Source organism: Rhincodon typus, chromosome 19 (assembly GCF_021869965.1).
Source record: "Rhincodon typus isolate 14 chromosome 19, sRhiTyp1.1, whole genome shotgun sequence".
Classification (NCBI taxonomy): Eukaryota; Metazoa; Chordata; class Chondrichthyes; order Orectolobiformes; family Rhincodontidae; genus Rhincodon; species Rhincodon typus.
The window spans coordinates 27,003,570-27,027,971 of NC_063350.1; the positions used below are offsets into that span (position 1 = coordinate 27,003,570).

General features: G+C 38.4%; 1 protein-coding gene across 1 annotated transcript in view; it reads right to left on the bottom strand.

Moving 5' to 3' along the window:
- si:dkey-70p6.1 (uncharacterized protein LOC570575 homolog) overlaps positions 1 to 24,040 on the bottom strand; it is a 93,941-nt gene extending 69,901 nt beyond the window's left edge. Inside the window, exon 1 of the mRNA XM_020530210.2 lies at positions 23,759 to 24,040. The gene's annotated coding sequence lies outside the window, so the exon portion shown is untranslated. The remainder of the gene's footprint in view (positions 1 to 23,758) is intronic.
- Between the last annotated feature and the right edge of the window lie 362 nt (positions 24,041 to 24,402).

Here is a 24,402-nt window from a genome sequence, read left to right on the forward strand (position 1 = left end):
GGGCGTGAAAGGTTATGGGGTAGGTGAGAAAATGAAGGAATCAGGTCAGCCATGATCTTACTGATTTGCAAAGCAGGCTTACGGAGCTGAGTTGCCGACTGTTTGAAAATAAAATGTTTGCAAGTCCTTTTCTAATATGAAAACATTTTTTTAAAATGAGCCTGTAAGTGCCTATGCACCTGTGAAAAAATCACAATTCCAAAAGCCTGGATGAAACTGCCACAAATTGTCACAATCAGTGGAAATGTGCCTCCTACTTTTTCAATCTGGGAGCATGGCTGTTCTTTCATAGGGCTGGCTTTAGGTAAAATGATTTTCAAACCAATATTAAAGATCTCAGATACTCAATAAACAGATTCTTCTACACTACTGCAGCTTATATCACATAGATTCTATTTAAAAACTGAAGGAAACCATGTTAAAACTACCCAATACAACATAATGTGAGTCGATCCATTTCTGTAGGTTAGATTGAAGCTATCTATCCCTTTAGAAATAATCTAAATGGCTGAGAAACAGTTACATGAATCACTAAAAGTAGCAACACAAGTTGATAAAGTCACAAAGTGCGCAAGTATGATTCATTAATCAAGGAATAGACAGTCTTGTAGATGTTTCTATAAAACATTGGTGAAACCACACTGTAAAGACTACTGAAACACTGGAGTAACTATACAAAAATTTTAAAGCATTACTAGAATTGGAAGGATGCAACTGTCAGGAAAAGTTGAGAATGATGAAGTCCATTTGACTAAGAGGAGGTCTGGTAAATTCTTTAGTATTATGCAATGGGTCCAATCGAGTGAACACACAGAAAGTATTTCAACTTATGGCTGAGACCAGGACAATGGAGCATATATAACAGGATGTCACTAGCAAATCTTTTAAAGCACCTGGGACAAATTTCTTTGCGCAAAGAGTAACGACAACGTGGGGCTGATTGCTACATGGTATCGCTGCATGGCTGCATTGCTACATTTAAGGGAGGCTTGATAGTTGCAAGTGGAAAACTTGGAGAATATTAGACAAAATGTGGTAAGGTAAGTAGAATTGATGGAGGTTTGTGTGGATGCTAAGTACTGCCGTGGACTAATCATATTGAATACTGTATTAGTTGGCTTCTATGTATTTTTATGCACAAAGTGAGATTTTCATCCAGGCAAAGGGACTTTGAATTCCTTTTTAAATATTTATTTCTCAGCTACACCTCTTTCTTTTTTTGAGAAAAGCTGATTTGACTTGATTCATGTTGAGCTACTGAGACATTGCACCATTCTGCATCAATGTATGGATGAAATCAGTTGCTAAATGAGATTTGACATTTTAAATAGGTGAAACAACAAGAATGGCCCAGGGTTCTGCTGCATTCCAGTATTAATAAATATTTACACCATGTATTATATCTTGTTTCTGTACACCCATTTCTCACTTAACAAACTAACTGCTGCTGTCAATGAGACCATCAATATTAGAGGTTATAAATGTTGTTTTCTGTCTGCACAATAACTTTGCAAACCTGCTTTTAACTGGACATCACAATGGAATTGCTGTTACTTGGCATAAGATTTTACAAGGCCCTGCTCACATGGCAGGGCAGTGGTTGCATGTTCGAAAATTGAATATCCTTGAAGTTCCAATTTTCATACTTGTTAATTTTTTTTACTGTGCTGCTTTCAGAAGCAGTGGGAAGATATCTTACCCCTGGTGTGCATGGATCATATTAACAGATCTCAGACCTAATTTCATGAGTTTTCGCAAAGATTAGTTCACAAAATCTTATTATGAGTACTTAGCAAACCACACTGACTTCATACTGCTTTAACTCAATGGAGAGAAAATTGAGATTTGCTAACTACTGTTTTACACTGCCACAATTATGTTTAAAAAAAATCCAGGGTCTTTAAGTTCCGAAGTTTCAGAAGCCTAATCAGTTAGGCGTTGATTGTAATATTTTGATAACATCTATAACTATTTTGCTGCAAATATAAAGATACACAAGAAAAATGAAATGCGCTGATGGAATTTGGACCTTCATTAGATTTCTGCTTTTACTAATTACAGCATTCTACTTCAATGTTTATTTAAATTATGTTGAGCATCCTGCCTGTGATGGATGTTGTATGCCTGTGATATGATCAATGGTTGTTGAAAGCATCTGCACTTAGGGCTGTGAGATATCTTTGGAAGAGAGTTATTGTCATGGCGTAGTTTCAGGGGAGTAAACAAGGAAGGTGAAATCTGAACGAACCTGATTAGAGGGAAATAGTGTGAGGGGGAATGGATGAAGGGGTGAGGTGAATGCCAACAGATCAAAAGATGGGAGGATAGATCATCTGATAAGCAAAACGTTTAAAGAGGAAATGATAAGGACTGCAGATGGTGGTGTTCCCATATACCTGCTGCCCTTGCCATCCTAGGTGGAAGAGGTCATGAGCTCAGAAGAGGCTGTTAGAGGAGGCTTGGTAAGTTTGTGCTGTGCACATTGTATATAGCATTATTGCTGCTATTGTGTACTGGTGCAGAAGGAATTGAATTTTGAAGATGGTAGACATGGTGCCAATGAAGCAGGTTGCATTGTCCTCCATGGCGTCAAGCTTCTCAAATATTTTTGGAGCTGTATCCATTCAGGCAAGTGGACAGTATTCCATCATACCCGCGATTTGTGCATTGTAGATGGTGGACAAGTATTGGAACAAGAAGAAATGAGTTGTGTGCCACAGGTTTCCTAGTGTCTGACTTGCTCTTGAAGTCAGAGTATTGATATTGATGGTCCAGTTCAGTTTCAGGTCAATGGTAACCCGAGGATGTTGACTCTGAGGGATTCAGTGATGGAACATCGAGGGACAATGGTTAGATTCTCCCAAATTGAAGATGGTTATTACCTGGCTCTCATGTGGTGTGAATGTTATTTGCCAGTCATCAGCCCAACTCTGGATGTTATCCAGGTCTTTCTTCATTTGGACAAAGACAACTTCAGTACCTGAGTGGTGGTGAACACTGTGCAATCATCAGCAAACATTCTTACTTCTGATCTTATAATGGAGGTAAGGTCATTGATGAAACAGCTGAAGATGGTTGAACATTGCCCTGCGGAATTCCTGCAGAGATACCCTATAATGGATACTGATGATCTCCAACAATCACTGTCATCTTCCTTAATGATAGTTATGATTATAACCTGTGGTGTATTCCCACCCGATTCCCATTGACTCCAGCTTTGCTCGGTATCCTTGAGGACAAGGTCAGTCACTCTCACTGCACCTCTAAAGTCTAACTCTTTTGTCCCTATTTGGATGAAGGCTGTGATGAGATCAGGAAATGAGTAGCCTTGGTAGAACCCAAACTGTGTCACACAGCAAGTTATTCCTTTCCAAGTGCTGCTTGATCATAGTATCGATGACGCCTTCCATTGTTTTATTGCTAATAGTTAATGGGCAAGTAATGGACCAAACATAAATAGAAATTGCTGGAGAAATTCAGCAGGTCTGGCAGCTTCAGTGGAGAGAAAGCAGTGTTGACATTTTGAGTCCAGTTCCCCTTCAATTCATTACTTCAATCTTCAGCATCGAAGTTGTCAGGACCCATAACCCTTGCAATATCCATTGTCTTCAGCCATTTTTTGATATCATAGGGAGTGAAACAAATTGTTTGAAGACTGGAAACTATGATATTGGGAATCTCAGGATGAGACAGAGATGGACCATTCACTCAGTACTTTTGGCTGAAGATAGATGCAAATATTTTATCCTTGTCATTTTCAATAATTTATGAGGCTCCCTATCATTGAAGATGGTGATATTTGGTCACTGTCTGCCATGAGCAATAGTCTGGGTTCTGGGTTACAAATGCAGAGCCATTACCACTATGCCATTGACTCCTGATATGTATTACTTTTGTGTATGCTATGGTCTGATGCTTCCTGTCATGCTTTGAGATTTTTGACAACTTTAACCTAGAAAAAAACTTATATCTTTTATATATAACTGTTTTACAATTATTTCCACAGAGGTTAACTACATAAAATAGAAATTTTAGGGCTACGGCAGTTATTTAAAACATAAGGCATTTGATTCAAAAACAGAAGTTGCTAGAAAAGCTCAGCAGGTCGGCCTGGCAGCATCTGTGTAGAGAAATCAGAGTTAGTAATTTGGGTCTGGTGACCCTTCCTCAGAACTAATGGTAGCTAGGAAAATGTTGGTTTATGTGCAGAAGATAGGATCGGGGAGGGGGTAAGAAGTAAATGGTAGGTGGAGATAGAGCCCAGAGAGAGAGAAGAGCAGTTGGACCGACAAAGTACAGGCCAGTTCTGAGGAAGGGTCACCGGACCCGAAACGTTAACTCTGATTTTTTCTTCACAGATGCTGCCAAACCTGCTGAGCTTTTCCAGCAACTTCTGTTTTTGGACGGACAAATAAGTGGATAACGATTTTGCTAGGTGAGTAGGTGTTAGCGGAGACTGTTGTGGTTAACAATGGGTTATGTGTAATAGTAGACAAGGCATGGTTTGTTGAAATGGGGGCTAGGACACAAGACAGTTCATGCCCTAAAGTTACTGAACTCGATATTGAGTCCAGAAGACAGCATGGTCCCCAAGTGGAAAATGAAGTGCTGTTCTTCCAGCTTGCACTGAGCTTCACTGGAGCATTGCAGCAGGCTGAGATAGAGATATTGGCCAGGGAACAGGGTGGTGTGTTAAAGTGGCAGGCAACTGGAAACTCAGGGTCTTTTTTGTGAGCAGAATGTAGATGTTCTGCAAAGCAGTCACCTAGTCGATGCTTCATCTCCCCAGTGTAGAAGAGACCACATTGTGAGCAGCAGATGCAGTATGCTAGATTGTGTGAAGTGCAGGTCAAGTGCTAATTCACCTGGAAGGTATGTTTGGGCCCTTGGCTACTGAGGAGGGAGGAGGTAAATGAGCAAGTGTTACACCTTTGGTGATTGCAGGGGAAGGTGCTGTTGGGCTGTGGGGTCATGTTGGGAGTGAAGGAAGAGTGGACTAGGGTGTCCCGGGGGAATGGTCCCTGTGGACATAGGAGGGGAGGAAAATATGTGTCTGATGGTGGGATTCTGCTGGAGGTGGCGGAAATGGCGTCAGATTATCTTCCGGATATGGATGCTGGTGGGATGGTAGGTAAGGACAAGGGGAACCCTATCACTGTTGCAGAAGGGAAGAGAGGGGTGTGGGCCAAAAAGTGTGAGAGATGGGTCAACCCGGCTGAGGGACCTGTCAACAACAGTGCTGGGTAATCCTCAATTGAGGAAGAAGGTGGACATTTCGGAGACTTCTTTGTCGAAGTTGGCATCATCGGAACATAAGCGACAGAGACGGACGCACTGGGAGAATGGAATGGAGTCTTTACAGGAAGGAGGATGGGAAAGTGTATAGTCTAGGTAGCTGTGGGAGTCAGTGGGTTCATAATGGATATTAGTGGCCAGTCTATCCCCAAAAATAGAAACAGAGATTGTGGGGAAGGGAAAGGAGGAGTCAGAGATGGACCAGAAGAAAGTGAGGGCGGGGTGGAAATTGGAAGTGAAATCGATATCATCAGTGCTGCTTCTCTCTCTCATCCAGAATTGGAAAAGTTTGTCAGTTTCTGAGGATAGACTGGCCACAACATCTGCTATAAACCCACCAATTCCCACAGTTACCTGGACAATACATTCTCGCACACTGCTTCCTGTAAAAACTCTATTCCATTCTCCCAGTTCCTCCGTCTCCATCGCGTATGTTCTGATGATGCCAAGGGAGCCTCCGAAATGTCCACTTTCTTCCTCAACTGAGGATTCCCCAGCACATTAATGGCAGGGCCTTCAGCCAGGTCTAACCCATTTCCTGCTCTTTGTTCCTCGCCCCCTCCCTTTCCTTCCACAATAGCTGTTCGGTTCCCCTTTTCCTTACCTAGCATTCCTCCAGCATTCAGATCAAGAAAATCATTTCCACTACCTCCAGCGAGATGCCACCATCAGACACATATTCCCCTCCCCTCCCTGGTCCGCCTTCCACAGGGACCGTTCCCACTGGGACACTCTGGTCCACTCTTCTTTCAGCACCTTCCCCTGCAATCGCCGAAGGTGTAACACTTGCTCATTTACCTCCTCCCTCCTCAGTATCCAAGGACCCAAACATACCTTCCAAGTGAAGCAGCATCTTACCTGCACTTCACTCAATCTAGTCTATTGCATTTGCTGCCTAACAATATGGTCTCCTCTACACTGGGCATACGAAACAGTAGACTGGGTGATCGCTTCGCAGAATACTTATGTTCTGCCTGCAAAAATGACCCTGAGCTTCCAGTTGCCTTCTACTTCAACACACCACCTTGTTCCTTGGCCAATATTTCTGTCTCAGGCTTGCTGCAGTGCTCCAGCGAAGCTCAGTGCAAGCTGGAAGAACAACACCTCATTTTCCACATGGGGACCCTGCAGCCTTCTAGAATCAGTATTGAGTTCAATAACTTTAGGGCTTGAACTGTCCTGTGACCTTGCCCCCTACCCCACACACCATGCCTTGTGATCACTTCGTCTGCTATTACACACTACCCATTGTTAACCACTAATAGTCTCCATTAACAGCTATTCACCCTCTTAGCAAGATTGTTATCCACTCCTTTGTCTGTCCAACTATTCTTCTCTCTCTTTGGGCTCCATCCCCACCTCTCATTCACTCTTTACCCCCTTCCCCTGCCCTATCTTCTGCATAAAAACCAACATTTTCCTAACTACCATCAGTTCTGAGGAGGGGTCACCTGGCCCGAAACGTTAACTCTGATTTTTCTTCACAGATGCTGCCAGACCTGTTCAGCTTTTCCAGCAATTTCTACTTTCGTTTCTATTTTACAGCATCCACAGTTCTTTTGGTTTTTATTTAGCATTAGATTCGGTTGAACTGACTGAACTTAAAGCCTGACATCATAGTTTGCATCTGTTTGTACATCAAGTCTACAATCATTGTCTTATTTATGCAAAGGTCTCTCGTTCTTATGGTACACGACCTGAAATGGCAGTGGCTAGATCAGCAGTGTTAACAGCAGTAAGTAACTGCAATGATAAAGCACACTAAATATAAATGACAGGTTTGTAAATATTCAAAGCCATTTTGGCAATTCCTGCTCCACTTCTTTTCAGCAGAGGGAGGTAAAATTGGTCTCTGGTGTTTCCATGTATCAGATCACCTGAGATAATGGGGTATCACAGCACTATATAAATGGAGTGGCTTTCTTTCTTTCCTGAAGAAACTTTTTTTCCCAGCCTAATATTTTTCTACATATACTATCAAGTCCATACAGCAGAGTATCACATCAGATTATATTTGCATAAAATCCTTCTGCTTGGTACGAATTGGAAATTAACACGTTGCCTGTTGCAAATTTCACTTCTGATTTGCATCATGTCCTTTACAGAATTTGTTCCAGGTGTCTATATGTGACTCAACTCGATGGATGACAGATAACCACAGGGCCATGCATCTGCTCTGAGGCACTGCACACTGAGGTGCTACTGCTGCAGATAAAAACGAGAGCAACATTTGGTGTATGGAAGCCAAGAACTTTCAGCTAGGCATATTACAATTTTTATCTGAACATTCACAAGCACCACTCCCTTTGTAGTTGGTGTTTGGTAAAGGGCATGTTATTTCTAAAGACTCTTTGTTAAAGGACAGTGAAACAAACACTGTATTGCTTCCAAGTTCGTTACGAATAATGACAGATCTTTTCCACAGATTAACTGATAGAATTACAGAAAAATTATCATTTTTTTCTGCTAAGAATGCCTCTATGTAGCACAGCATTACTATGGGTCTAAACGGCAATAGTGCTGGAAGCATAAGTCCCATGTGGGCAAACTGTATCACTGAGTCTGTAATGTCAGCAAGTGAATATGCATCTATGTACATACTCTCCTTCCCATTATGTCATTTAAAAAATTGTTTATATGGGGCATATTTATAGCCGCCTTCAGTCATCCCTTTAAATCTTAGGCCTTGATTTGCACAGATGAATGAGCCTTGCCTGTTTTGGGTGGAGTCACTATACACTATTTCCTGATCAATTCTAAAATTGTGCTGGGTAGGGACAATGTGGTCAAATACTGCACTGTTATCTTAGCCTCATTTCTGTCATATTCATATTGTATGAAATCCTCACCTCAATCGGTTTGACAAAGCTCTATCAGGTGAATTTGTTGCCCTCCCCTCCTTTTAGGTAGGGATTTAAAAGACTTGACTGGTGCAGTGGAGAACAAAAAACACTTGTTGCCTAGAGAGAACAGGGTCTTGTCTTAAATAAGATGTTATTTATTACATGATATTAATCAGATACAAGTTACAGTGGTTTGATAGACATTGTTATTGAGTCTATGAGGGAGATTGAAATGATCTGTCCACCTCCTTCAAGATTGAGTTATTCTCCTGCCCAAGTCAACATTACATCATCACTTGAGCTATGTTTAAAGCACTCCTCAGCATTAACCTTTTCAGAGCCTTTCATTGATGCTATAGTGGCAATGGCAATGGATTAGTGATCCAGAGACCCAGACTAATGCTCATGGGTTCAAATTCCATGTGACAGCTGGTGGAATTGAAATTCAATGAATAAAATCTACAATTGAAAGCTACACTCTATAAAAGGTGACCATGAGCCCATCATTGATTGCTGTAAACCGCATCTTGTTTATTCATGTCATTTAGGGAAGGAAATGTGCCATCCTGACCTGGTCTGGCCTAACTGAGAGTCCAAACACAGAAAAATGTAATTGAAACTTAACTGCCCTCTGAAATGGACCAACAAGCTACTCAGTTCAAAATCAAATATGGATGGACAACAAATGCCTACCTCACTGGTGATGCCTGTATTTGCTGAAAGAATAAACTTTAAAAAGAATTTAATCACTACCGCATTTTGAAATATGGGTGGTCTGGTGGTTTTACTACTCTGTTTGAATGTGTTCATCTAGGATTTGGAAGATTGGTGGTCCTTTATCTTCAAGTTTGTTGATCCTGGTCCTGTTTTTAAAAGTGTGTTATTGGTGAGTCATTTATATGATGATGTTCCTTGTTGGGCTTGTTACAGTCATGTCTTTGTGGCTGATTGATCTGCAATGGGATAAGGTTCCTGTTGTTTATTTGTACAGCAATAAGTATATGGGATGAGCCACTCAGGACTAAGATGAGGAGAAATTTCTTCATCCAGAGAGTGGTGAATTCTCAACCACAGAAAGTGGCTGAGGCCAAAACATTGAATGTTTTCAAGGAGGAGTTAGATTTTGTTCTTGGGGCTAAAGGGATTGAAGGGTATGGGGCAAAAGCAGGAACAAGGTACAGGATGATCTGCCAAGGTCATATAGAATGGTAGAGCAGGCTCAAAAAGGGTGAATGGCTGAGTCTTGTTCATAACTTCTTTCTTAACTCTTTCAGCTGCACAAATGACATACGATCCTCTGCTGCCTCTTTAATCACTGTACTTTTCTTATTAAAAGTCCATTATCCATTATCTGATGCCCTTTGCCAAATGTTCAAATGGGCATGATGAGGACTAATAAGAAATATTATCATATCAGATTAATTTTGCATAAAATGCTTCCATTTGGTAAGATTAGCACATTAACATGTTGCAAATTTCACTTTTGATTTGCATCATCTCTTTTACAGAATTTGATGAGGACCATTATAGTGAGTTGCCTGCTACTCCTGATAAGACTATTCCATCTTACATTCATCATTAGAGTCGCATGGACTTAACTGCAGGGTCAATTTCTTTGGTACGATACGAAACCGAGTCTTCAGGCTTCTATCCGTCAGCATGTCTGACATGGATAAGCCACACATTGGAGTGGGGTGCGGTGGTATTTCAGTAACATTGTATAAAAGTCGAGATTTTTCCACAAAAGTCACTTAGCTGTTCAGACCTCATGTTTGATTTCCTCATTTGAGGTACCTTAGAGAACTTGTGACATTCAATTCCAGAAATGACTGCAAAATGGCTGAAAGTTGTTAACAAACCGTGGTCTATTATTGGCTACATGCAGATCAGGGATCCCTTGTGTAGTAACCATTTCGTGCAAGACACTGACCACTCCATCAATACTGGGAGCTGATAATATTTTCACCTCCACCCTCTCTGAAAAATAGTCAATAGCAATATGGTAAGTCCTTTGGCCAAATATGAATAGGCCTGTTCCCACAGCCTGGTGGGAAAAGTGTTAGGTATGAGTGGCACACACACTGCTCAGGCCTGTGTATAATGCAAATTATTAACAGTGTTTCATCGGTCCTGATCTACTGTCTGTTAATATACATCCACCCCTGTATCAAATTTAAAATTAGTGAGATGTCTATTGACATAAATATCTTCTTGTCAAAATATTTGGTTTCAATTACCTAATTCCCCTAGGAATACATTTGGCTTTTCTTCTGTTGTCACTTGTTTAACCTCATTAACTTCTTTGTGTTTATTTCATATTTTGCTGTGCTTGAAGATTTCTTCAAAGCTCACTGGAATCTGTACCACTGCTCACCATGTTGTGTGATGGATCCTTACCACCAATCAAGTTGGAGAAAGATAACAGAAAGGTCCTAAAAAGTCTCATGTGGCAGAGAAAGAAAACACTTGATAGTCCATTGACAAGCAGTTCCTGTCTTAAATAAGATGTCGTTTATTGCATAATAGCAATCAAGTTTTAATTATATGATTAAGATAAACAACAAACTTGTTACTAAGATTATGAGGGAGACCTAGATAATTGGGCTATCTCCTTCAATAAGATCATGCACAACCCTTTTTACTTCTTCCCATTTATTTGATTAGTATTCTCTCTTATTCTGAAGTCACTCACTCTTGCTCAGCTAGCCATGATCCTGTCTAAGTTTTCCTCTTGGAGCCAGGGATGTTCACTGTTCTCCTGCTACCCAGACTGGGAGCTGCCTTCAGTCTCAATAGCAGAGACAATTTGGCTTTCCTTTGTAATTGCTACATGGTATGTGCACATTGTTAGTATTTGCTGCCTATCCTTCATTTCCCACTGATAGATTGCTCAGACAATTCAGAGGGTAGTTAGGAGACAACCACATTGCTGTGGGTCTGGAGTCACATCAGTCAGACCAGGTAAGGCCAACAGATTTGCCCTTCTAAGAGGCATTAGTGAGCCAGATGGGTTTGTATAAATTATAATAGTTTTTCATGTTCATTGTTAGCTTTATATTCCAGATTTATTGATTGAATTCAAATTCCATTTGCTGATATGGCGGTATTTAAACCCATGTTCCCAGATCATTCCCTGACGCTGTGGATTACTAACCTATTGACATCACCTCCTCACCACCAACTCAGCGTCAAGATCCAGAGCTGTTCTCCCACTTGAATCTGTTTGACATTATATTGGGTGGTGCATAATGTGCTCCGCAGCATTAACCCTTTCACAGGGTTCACCTTATACAACAATTACCATCCAAACCGAAGGCAAAATCAGCCCCGATAGCTTCTTACTGCTATTATCATGACGAAAAATCACTCTCTGCCCAATTCCAATATCAATTTATAATAAAAACAGTAATTTCTGGAAAAACACAGCAGGTCTGGCAGCATCTATGGAGGGAAATCAGAGTTAATGTTTTTGGTTCAGTGACTGAAAAAGCATCTCTAAAGATGCTGCCAGACCTGCTGAGTTTTTCCAGCAATATCTGTTTTTATTTCTGATTTCCAGCATCTACAGTTCTTTTGGTTTTCAATTTATAATACACAATTTCTTTAAATTTTATATTCTAAATAGGAGTTTAAATAGCAATCTAACAGGAGACCCAATGGACGAGGTAGAATATAAGGACTTCATGCACTGAAAACCTGTTACACTCCATCCATGATTTAAAAGGGACCTGAGGGGCAACTTTTTCACACAGAGGGTGGTTCATATGTGGAATAAACTGCAGGAGGAAGTGGTAGATGCAGATACCATTACAATACTTAAAAGACATTTGAATAAGTACATGAATAAGAAATTTTTGGAGGATAAGGCCTAGTGTGGGCAGGTGGGACTAGTTGAGTTTGGGATTATGATTGGCATGGACTGGTTGGACCGAAGGGTCTGTTTCCATGCTGTATGACACTACGTCTTCGAGTCGATACTATTACTTTCACATCTCACTTAATTTCCCACTTAATAAATTCCTTACAGAAATTCATTTTATGGCGCAGAAGTCTAATTTTAATATTTTACAGATGGTAGCAAAGTATAAAATAATAGGCCACGAGAGATGCTCCTTATCTGAACAAGACCCAGAAACCTACAAGGGTTTGAGCAAATAATCCAGGTGGACACTTCAGAAATTGCTGCATGGTTGGAGGTGCTGTCTTTTTCAAGAGGCATACTCTGTCTGCCTGCTCAATTGAAACTCAAGGCTCCATAGTATCATTTGGAAAAGAACAGCCAGTTCTCCTAGTGTCTATGTTACGATGTTTTTTCAGCGAACACCACCAAAACAGACTGGTCATTCACCACATTACTGCATGAATGAACTTCTTATCCACTTGCTATGTTTACCTGCTCAACAATAACTGCATTTTATATTCATGAGTTGTAGGTGAAGTGGTTTGGAACATCTTTAGAAATTATGGCATACTTCATACATTCAAGTTCTGCTTTACAAAGAGTAAGAGCTGCCCTCTGATTCATACTAACAGTTACAGAAAGCAATGGTTACATGGATTAACTTATTTTTTCAATTTCTCACAAAGAATACTTGTTCAACAGCCTTAAAATGAATCAACTGTGTCAGTGACTAAACACAATAGGTCCAGGAATGCTGGGAATCTCCACTTAGCTGCTATAAAGGATGAAACCTTTGATCCTACCTCGAAATTTGGAAACAGGTCATTGACTGGCAAGGACTAGCTTCTGTCTCTTTGCTGCTTCTTATGGATTAGCTCTGTTGGGACACTGCAATTCTTCTCTGTTCCATAATTGATCTGATCCATGTATCAAAGGATAAGAGCTTTAAGAGATAGTTTTACCGTCAGCCTCACCATAATTGTTTACTGCCCTGAATTGTGATTTCTCAGTGAGTTCAGCAGGCGACATCACCCCAAATTCCACTCCTCAATCTAAAATATTCTGATCTATAGCAGAATTTCTACTTCCACTGCTGTGCTGCAGATTCCCTGTAAGTGACACTACAAAAGATCTGCTGGCATTATAAATAAGAGATGCTAAAGCAGTGTTGTCCACTATGTTAGCCACAACCCTTGTGTGGCTAATTGGGAATCCAGATGTGGCTAACAGCATTTCAGATTAGTAAATAATAAAAATCAAAAAGCGCACTGTTATTTGGCATGTGATCTCAAATCCTATATTTTCATAACACATGTACATGAACTTTAAACCTCTTGTGTGCTTTTTGGTAGAATTGTAGGCCAAAACATGGAGTACTTGAATATCTTTTGATCATTGGGAGTTTTATTTCTTTAATTTCTAAGTGATGCTAGAAGTAAATATACACATGGAATGCATTTATCTATGTTGTGTGGATGTATATGAGGTATTTTTAACCAAAATTAGTGTATTTCAGTAAAATGGTGTCACCATAGCCACATTTATAGCTATTTGGCAATATCTGCTTGACAGCACTATGCTAAGTGGTGTTCTTGTTCTAAAGCATTAAAGCAGTCATTAAAATCCAAATTTGACGATAATCCATTACCTATTTACATTTAAATAAAGAAGATCAATATTCTTTTAGTTTAGTAGAACAATACTTCAACCATAGTGTTCACAATACCCTTTCACTTTAACATAGATTCAAAATTATTTAGAAAAATGTATCCCTGTTCTTTATGATACTTTGCAGAGAACAATTTGAAAATAGCTTAAAAATATTGTTTCTTTTTGTAATTTGCATTTGTTTCCAACCTTGATTCCCAAGGTTGAATGTAACTCATGAAATAAAATTAAGTTGCACATAAAGCATTAGAACTTGGCACCATATGTAGTCAAATTATTCTTTGCATTAATTCTTTCTCCTATTAATTTACAACTTAAAAAGTACAGAATATGACAGGTTTACACAACCATTTTTATGAATTAAACTCAAAATATTTATTTGACAATGTTAGAAATACATCTCTCAATGCTAGCTATGGTTTTTGTTCCCAAATTTCATCTGAGTGTTTTGCTTTAATTTGCCATTTTACCACTTTACACTGATTCTGCATTGAACTCCCAGATGCTTGACATTAACAATTCTGGTTCATATTAATGTGGCAGTGGAAAATTGAAATCGTGCAGAATATTGTCTCCGGTCCCATCTCTGTTCCTCAATTCCATCAGATTACCTGTCCAGGATTAAGATTCAAGAGCCTCTCTCACATTTGGGTTTGCAGTAACCTTGCAGCTCTCTTTCTGTCTTAGACAAATGGTATTGTAATATTTGCTGCTAAATCTTTCAGATTGGAGAACACACAGAGGTGGATTTACCTGCTGGCCTTGTGTGCATTCAAAGTAGTTTTACAATATGAATAGCAGCTTGCATTGATAACAGTATCTTTAACAAAGAAAGCAGAGGCATGATCAAAGAAAACAGAAACTGAACCATAGAGGAAGGTACTAGAATACTTGGTCATTTCATTAATAGGAGTCTTAAAAGAGTGTGGGGGATGTTGAGAGCTCAGTGAGGTGTAGGAGAGGATATCATATTATAGGGGTGAGACAGATGATTGCACAGTCATCAACAGTGTGATGAATGGGGGAAACACACAAGAGGCCAGAGTCAGAAGAAGGGAGAGCTTATGGAGCTGTAAGTGAAGTTAAAGAGTGGCAGGGCCGTGAAGGAATTTAAATAAAGGATGGTCATTTTAAACAAGAGTGAAGTTTGATGCAGGAGCTCATTGCAATAGTCAAGTCTGGGGGTGAGAGAGGCATGAATAAAGGTGTCAGTAGCAGATGGGCTGAGGCAGCATTGGAAGTTTTTGATGTTACACGTTGGAAGTAAGTGGATATTTATGATAGCAAGGATATGGGGTCATAAGGATTTAAATCCATATGTTTCAGTCTGAAACAGTGACTGGGGAGGGACTGGAATTAGTTAGAAGAGTACGACTTCACGGTAGGGAGGAAAAATTATGGTTTTGATCTTTCCAACATTTAGTTGCAGTGACTCACAGTTCATGCAGTTCTGGATGTCAAAGTTGAGCAGTTTGACAACACAGAGGCAGTGAAAGGATCAATAAAAGTAAAGGGGAGGTAAAGCTGGATGTTGTCAGCATACATTTGGGAGCTTCAATGGTGCAGTCATTGTGTTCTGCACCTTATTTAGTTAAAGCTACATTGGACATTGCTGAAAAAATGAAAATATTCAATGCAAGTTAAGAAATTGTCCTCAAAATCACAGAGTGTCATCCCACTCCAGAATTAGTTTAAATTTTTTTTTACAAATAATTCCTATGTCTTAAAAGTCACTGGGATTCTGGCAACTGAGTTCTGAGGACAGGTCACCGTACCCAAAAAGTTAACTTTGATTTCTCTTCACAGAAGCTGCCAGACCTGCTGAGCTTTTCCAGCAATGTCTGTTTTTGTTTCTGATTTAGCATCTGCATTTCTTTCGTTTCTTATTGTGAATTAAAACCTGAAAGTTTAGCAGCAGGTGACCTGAGGGAAGAACGGTTTTGACCACCATAACCAAGGTAGAACTAGGTGGACATTGTGATGGGGTTACATATGGTCAGAAGGTCATCTTAGGGACAACTATAATGCTAACATGAATAACCTGGTTCAGCTATAGATGGTTTCTAGTGAGCAGGATAGAATGATAGCTAGAGAATACTTTGTCATTTGATCTTCCCAATGTTTATTTGAAGGAAATTTTTGTACATTCACCACAGGATGTTGAACAAAGACAACTGGGACAAGTGACAGTGAGATAGAATTGGGTGTTGTGAGTGTACATATTGAAGCTGACACTTTGTTTTTGGATAATGTTGGCAAGGTGAAGCACATATGAAAAACAGCAGGGGTCAAAGACAGATCTTTGTGGGAGATCAAAGATAATGATCAGAGTGTGTGAAGATAAACCATTCCTTGATGATTCTCTTACAATGATTAGGTAGATGGGAATGGAATCATGATGACATGAAGGTGAATGCGATGCGCTGTCTGAATTTAAACTTTCACAGGAGAACAAAGATTAAAAGTTCAAACTTTGATCAAGTAAAAGGCCAGTTTTAAGATTTGATATGGGATTTCTTCACTTAAAGAGTGGTTAACTCCTGAAATACACATTCAGACAAATTAGTGGCAAAATATTTATGCAACAGTTAGATGTAGCGATTCAAAAGTATAAATCTTTTTACTTGGCATAACTAAAATAAGTAAAATATCCATCTGTACTTTTTGTTGTAATTTTTTTGGTGAGACAAGTTATATTAGTTATCAGTTATAAATTGCTGTAGGAATCAATTTAATGATGTCTCTTCTTAGTTTGACTTGCTAGTCTAGGTGTTTTAATCTTTTTTGTATTATAAAATTGCTGATTGTTGAAGCTGATCACATTGCATCAAGGGAAACAGGGCATCAGAAAACCAAGTGAACAGATCAAGCAACTCCATGTCTTACTAATGAATCTAAGGGCTGTGAAGTGAACAGCGCAGACACCAAGAAGGACCATGTAAAATGGAATGGTTAAATTCAGTGTCAATTTAGTGACAGAAAGAGAAATAAAGAGATGGAGAGAAAGATTAGATTAGGGAACAGAGAAAAAAACAGAAAAGTTTCTTTTCTGTTTTAGTTTCTATATTTTTAAGAGGTCATATCAGTAATGAAGAACTGAAGCTACATTTGTAATAGTTAGCTTCCAGTGTTAGAAATGTTGATTTATAATAATTAGCTGTTATATTGTTAATAGGATTAAAGACTAAAATGGACCAAATTAATTTTCAGTGGCAAGTTTAGTTCATATCCACCACACAAAGATCTGTAGCTCGGGTTGCAGTTGGAGTTGTTGGTTGGTTCGCCGAGCTGACTGGTTTTCATACAAATATTTTGTCTCCCTTCTAGATGACATCGTCAGTGCTGTATAGCCTCCACTGAAGCTTCACTGACGATGTCATCTAGAAGGGAGATGAAATGTTTGCGTGAAAACCAGTCAGCTCGGCGAACAAACCAACAACTCCAAATACAGCAATAACATTCAAGGAGTTGCCATGATGAACCAGACACCAAGATTCAGTTTTCACAATGCTAAAAATGGAACAGAACTCCAACAGCAGCATTTCCATATCTATGTTCAACTGCATACCTGCCCCTCACTAGAAATTCTTGGACATTTGCATTTAACAACAGCAAATGCTATGAGCATAGCCATTATTTTGACAATACATTATGGGCCAGTATCACATAATTAGCTGCAATTCGTGTTTGCTATTTATTCATGGATTAAAACTCAAGAGTGATCCATCGCTGAAAACTACCAGTCACATGTGTAGTTAGTCTAGTGAATGCATAGCTGAGGTGAACTGTACTCTAAAACTAAAACTTTTATGTCAAGAGAAAAAAAGTGCGATTATTTTTCGTGGAAAACACACCTATGGGACCATTGTGAAAAGTGGTACTTATAGACCTGCTATAAATATATCTAACCCTCTTGATCATTTATATAATCTTCAAAGCACAATGCAATAGCACTATTAGTTGCATACATATTGTTTGACAGCTGGGAGCTTGGCCATTATTGAAAAGACAACTGAAAGGAGATGGCTTCTTTAAAATGGGAGATATTTCACGTACAGCATCGGATAGACTTGTTGAACCATAAAATTGACATAGTTTTAGCTGTTGAAGCAGTTAATTTTCAGTGCCAGAAAGTTTCTTTGGTAGTAATTAACACTAGCATATCTTTAACATAGTATTTAGGTAATTCAATCTTCAATTTCTTTATCTAATGAGAACAGAACAATTGATTTTCATTAAAATAAACCCTCATGATTGCATTTTTTCATCATTACAATAATCATTGGCCAAAATCAGCTTCACATTGTATCCAACGAAAAACTGGTGCCTTATTTAGCATTGATTGCTCTCATTCACTGTCTCAGTTTTGACTAACCTAGTTGATTACACTTCACTTCTGTAAAATAATTAGTTGATATTAAAAGTGACAAAACATCATCTGGTCTGAATGAATATATAGCAAATGCCTTTATACAGACAAACATTGATTCTTTACAACATACACATCTCAGCCAATATTTTAACAGCATGGTTTTTCCCTGAAAGGAACATTAATAGATTCTGGAAGATGATTTACTTGTGAAAGAAAATACTAAATGTCCTGCTACAGTACTTCAGTTTTAAAAAAAACAAGGAGGGACATAAGATAACATCCAACTGTCTCACAAGCCAATTCAACCTTTCAACTCTAACTATTTCTGAGATCTAACAAAGATGTTTTGTAAAATGTATAAAGCTTCAAATAGCAACTATTAGCTTCCTGCATGTTACTGAAAATTTACTGATCACTCTCATGGACTTCATAAGGCCAACACAAACTGTAATATGAATACGGATTACTGTTTAGTTTAAAATGAGATCCTGACCCTTGCCCCATGAGCCTTAAACCTTGTGTGAACTCAGACCCAAATGACGTTATCTCATTAATAAACTAAAAGTTCAATGAATAAGTCACTGTTACCAATCAACAGTAGAAGTGATTCCTTATTCAATGGGAGAGCTGAGAAGAGGATGTAGTGAGAAAAGGTTCTGTCATATTATTTTCCGGGATAGAAGAAGAAACCATTCTTATAATCTGTTTGATCCATCCTGAATTTTATGAAACTATAGAAATATTAGCGTTTTGAAAATAGAAATCTTTACCACAAATAATTTTGAGGCAGGCATTGTATATTAATTAAAAAGGCGATTGGATAAGTATTTGGAAGAAAAAGGTATCACAGAATTTGAGGAAGGGCAGGGAAGAGTTAGAAAGATAAACTCCAGTTGATGAGCTGACATCAGCTCAGACACGATAGGCTTACAACTTTTCTGTTCTGGAATTCCAAAATTAGTATAATATTTTCCAAATAAATAATCTTCAAAAAGAAATGCTAATGCAATGGATTTTCAATGTGGAATTCTTAACTGAATGCCCCATTCATTATGGATCAGTATGTTTTTATAATTGTTGATGCTCCTCAGCATTAATTTAGAGATTGATAAGATCTACACTTTGATGTGGGTCACACTCTTTTTCTCATGATGAAGCTCACAAAAGTACATCTGGTTTTCCATTAAACTACTCATGAAAATTCATTTCAAATTATGACTTATTGCAGAAATTCTGCTAAATCTATGATTGCATTAATTTTTAGTATAGCATAAATGTTTTTCAATGTATAAATGAAACAAAAACTTCAATAACAATTTTAAGGAAATGAAAATAAGCCTAGTCTAGAACTGTTATGGATGATGATTTTATATAAATGTTTAAAAGATTTGTTTCTAATCTTTCACTCTGTGTATATTGAAGCCACCAACTCGGTTAAAATGCCATTTATTTAAGAGAAGAATTTTACAAAGAATTGTTCATTTGTCTTTATCACCAACAGTAATTTCTAGTCTGGAGTGGGGTAATCTGTAGTAAGGAGTTGATGACAAGATTTTGTAAAATTCGGTAAGAAAAATATTTTATTTAGTCGCATGGTGGAATATTAAGTTGAAGCACTAATTCTTATCTAGTTCCTAAAATCTACCGTGGTTTGTGCTTAGTCCATTCCTATGAAAATGCAATTGAGATTAGCAACTCAGTAGCACCCCACTAACTGCAATTTCACTCTTGGCTGCTTCTTATTGCTGATTTTAAGAGCCAAACTAGAATTGACCTGTAAGTAGACCACACAAGAAAATGGTGTAAGGAGGGAGAGTGAGGATATTTTTTTAAAAATGGCTGACATTTTCTAGTAACAATCTTCAATAAATACCTCAAAACAAACACTTTTTTCTAAAAATCTCAAAAGTATGGAACACCTAAATGTAAATGTAGTTTATACTCTACAATAATTAAATATATTAGTAATAAATACAAAGTTAATGGAACTAAAATTAAACTGCAGTATGTGAATTTGAAGAAGACTGTCTTTAAATAACACCATGTAACGTGACCTCAAAAGCTTCACAAGCAACAATTTATGATTAAAGTCATGACTGCATGCCAGTTTATGAACAAAAATGTTGACCTGATTTTATTTTTAACGAATTGGTTAATGCCTTTGCTGACATACCTGAGGCAGAATTTCAGCAGAAGGCACTCATACATCAGAAAACCATACTTCTCCTTCCAGGCTGCAAACCTCTAAACCAAACAGCTCAGCTTTCAGCCACCTTCTTATATTCTGTCTCTGTTTGACATTTTCATAGAATACTTTTCGTTCTTTATATTGAACTGAAATATAAGTATTTCCTTAACATTAGCATTTTTCAGATGTATAGCAATTACAGTCCACATTCAGATTCCAATATTTGTCACATTCTTCTCCTGCTAAATTTGTAAAATTAAGGAAGCCAACTTTTAAAGTGGGGTAAACAAGACACAAATTTTACATTCCTGCTTGCGTTTAATTCCAAATATTCATGGACTGAATTCTGCTCTTCGTTCTCATGCTCTGCAGTAACATATCAAAGTGAGTTTAACAGTCTCTGTGTGCAAGTTATACCATCTTGGAATGAATGTAACAACTATCTTCAAAGTGAACAATGCATAAAAGACAATCTCACTCCCATGAAACTGACCTGCCTTTGTATCTCAGTTCCTCTAAATCATGGCTTATTTTCCTGTGAATGTGAATCATTGATGTTTAAACCCACAGAACAGCCTGTACTTCTTCTTTAGAATAGAGAAAGCTGTTGGGTAACCTAAGAGAAAACTTTATGACTATGGAAAGATTTGAAGAGGTAAATGTAAGAAAGATGATTCCATTTGGAGAAGATTCTAAGATAGAAGGCTCAATTATAAGATTACTACTAATAAATTGAATAAAATATACCATGTTTAAACTTGGAACTTGCCACTACATAAAGTAGATGCATTAAGGATGAGTTTAATAAGATGAGGGAGAAAAAATTATAATATTTTACTGTGTTAGATGATAGTGTTGGAATCAATTATCAAGGCAGTAGTAAAAGGACATTTGGAAAGTCCAAACTCAGTTAATCAGATTCAGCATGGTTCTTTGATGGGTAAATTATGTTTGACTAATTTGCTATGGTTCTTTGAAGATTGAACAGACAAAGTGGATAAAGGGTGTCCTGTAGATGTGGTATATCTGGACTTTCAGATGGCATTAGATAAGGTGTCACACAAACAGTTAATTCACAATGTGAGCTCACTTTGGGTTAAGGTTAATATATTTGCTTGGAAAGAGGATTGGCTTACCAACAGAAAGCAGATAGTCAGGATAAATGGGCCTTTTTCTGGTTGGCAAGCTGTGACTAGTGGGGTGTCACAGTGCTCAGGTCTCAAGCCCCAACTATTAACAATATACATTAATGACTTAGATGCAGGGATACAATGCACCATAGCCAAATTTGCAGATGACACTAACATAGGTGGGAAAGTAAATTGCAAATGGGTATTGGATAGGTTAGGTGAATGCGCCAAAATTTGTTAGCTGGGCTTTAACATGGATAACTGTGAGGTTATCCAATTTAGTTTGACGAATAAAAAGGCAAATTATTTAAATGGAGAAAAACTTCAAAATGCTTTAGTTTAAAGGGATCTGGCTGTCCACATGTGTGAATCACAGGAAGTTAACATGCAGGTACATCAGGTAATAAACAGGTAAAAATGGAATCTTGGCATTGTTCAAAGAATGGAGTATAAAAATAGGCAAGTATTATTGGAATTTGTATCAGCATTTGTGAGATTGTATCTGGAATACTGTGTACAGTTTTGGCTCCCTTACTTGAGGAAGGATATAACTGTATTGGAGGAGGTTCAGAGGAGTCTCACTAGATTAATTTAAAAAATGAAAGCCTTATCAAGAAGAGATTGAGAATCTAGGCCGATAATTGCTACAGTTTAGATGGATGAGAGGAGATCTAATTGAGGGATAAAAGATGCTAAAGGGGATTCACAAATTAAATGTGCAGCAGATGTTTCCCTTGTGGGGTGATCCAGAATGCGAAGTCTTCGATAAGGGGGAGCAGACTCTTCTGGAGTATTGTGTCCAGTTCTGGTCGTCCTGTTATAGGAAGGCTTTTATGAAGCTGGAGAGGGTTTGGCAAAGATTTACCAGGATGTTGCTGAGAATGGAGGGTTTGAGTAATATGGAGAGGCTGGATAGGCTGGAACTTCTTTCACCGGAGCATTGGAGGTTGAGGGGTGACCTTATAGAGGTTTATAAAATAATGAGAGATATAGGTAAGGTGAATGACAGGTGTCTTTTCTCTATGGTTGGGGATTTCAAGATGAAGAGGCATATTTTTAAGGTGAGAGAAAAAAGATTTTAAAAAGACATGGGGGCAACTTTTATAAATAGGGAGTAGTTCCTGTGTGGAATGAACTTCCAGGGGAAGTGATGGAATCAGGTACAGTTACAACATTTAAAAGACATTTGAATAAGTGCATGAATAAGAAATGTTTGGAAGGATATGGGCCAAGTGCAGGCAGGTTGGCATGGACTGGTCGGACCTAAACTAAAGGTCTGTTTCCATGCTGTATGACTCTATCACTTTATGGACAGTTCTTTATTTTACTATATTGGCCTGTATTGGCCTGTTCCTATGTTGTGAATTATGTGCAGTTAAGATATCATTTCTTGTGTAGCGCTTCGATTTTCCCTAATTAAATAGAAATTAACACTGAGTTGAGAAGTTGACATTTCCTAATCTCAGATAATTGAAATGAATGACTTGATCTGTAACTGCATTCAATAACACAGAAGCGGAAAATATCGTTCTGTAGTCAACACCTGATCGTTTGTTTTAAAAAGGCTAGTTATTAATAGACGGAGTGAACAATACAATGAAGGACCAACTATACTGAAGAGGAACAGTACACCAGAAAACAGCTGCAGATGAAAACGCTCAGAATTGCTGATTGTCGACTTCAATGAGATGCTGCGATTGCAACAGTTTTATTAAGACTTCCAAGCCGAACAAACAGGACAGATTCATGTTCGAGAGCTTCTTCAGATTTCAGGAAGATACTCGAGAAAAATCAGTTTTAAGCGTTACATTTTAAGCAGCTTCGGCTGGCGGGTAGTTACCTACGTTATAAATCGTGTGGTATCGTTGTTGGGTACTCTGACGACAACGGTCTGCCTTACTTTACATATATTTGCATAAAATAAGTTCTCTATCATTTCCACATTGTATTGGTTAATGCAGAACTGCATACTTCTAAACGATACTGTCTATCCATTGCTATCTACCTATCCCGCTTTTGTATATGTAAATAGACCGGGATATCTGGCTGTCTAAAAACACACACCATTAAACGAGAAATGAGTTGTTATACAGTCACAGAGTCATATAGCATGGAAACAGACCCTCTGGCCCAACTAGTCCATTGCCGACCATGTTTCGAGCTCACTGTTGGACATTTCTCCCAAAACAGTTAACTAACGGATGCCAAGGAATTAGTTCCTCGTGATACATCAAAGGGTTAACAGGTTGGAAACTTCGCCTCTCAATTCAGGGTCTAAAACAGTTCTCTTACGAAGACAATGCGATTGATAGAAAATTGGGCCATTGCAGTGCACACAAGACTGGTAAATGGAATACTCACAAAAAGAAATCTTGTAAAAGTGATGAATCGCCTCTTGATGTCAGCGTCATATAGCTTTCACTTTCCCTGAAGTGAATACTTCTAGTGCAGGAGCATTGTCCGGTATTAGTTCCAACACATTTATTGCTTTGCATTCTCAAGTTAGGGAGTAAATAACGCACAATTGCAACGCTCTTTAAACGCTCGAGGACAGTAATAATCACTTCATGCTGTACGGATGTTCAGCTTTTAGCTAGCGTATTCACTCGTTTCAGCAAATAGGACTCATAAACTCTGCCTGGGAAGACGTGCAATGAAGCGACAACGCGGCTGAAAGAAAACTGCAGCGTCCCCTACAGTGATTTCAATTAGACAAAAATATTCAAATCAGCCGCGTCTAAATATAGGTCTGCTGGTGGTTTGTTACCTGCTCTTTTAAATGGCGAGGGAATGTTTTCACTTCGATCAATCTTCACCACACTGCACAGAAATATGAAAAATATCAAATTGCATAACTCTAGAGCCATTTGAAAGACAAATGAATCCATGTCTATATAATACTATGGCTAATTGTGCTTGGAGATAAAGACACATGCTTTACAGTCTGTCAGTAACCTTTATACTCGATGATATTACCTGTTTACTTAAAGGGGTTGAGCCTAGTT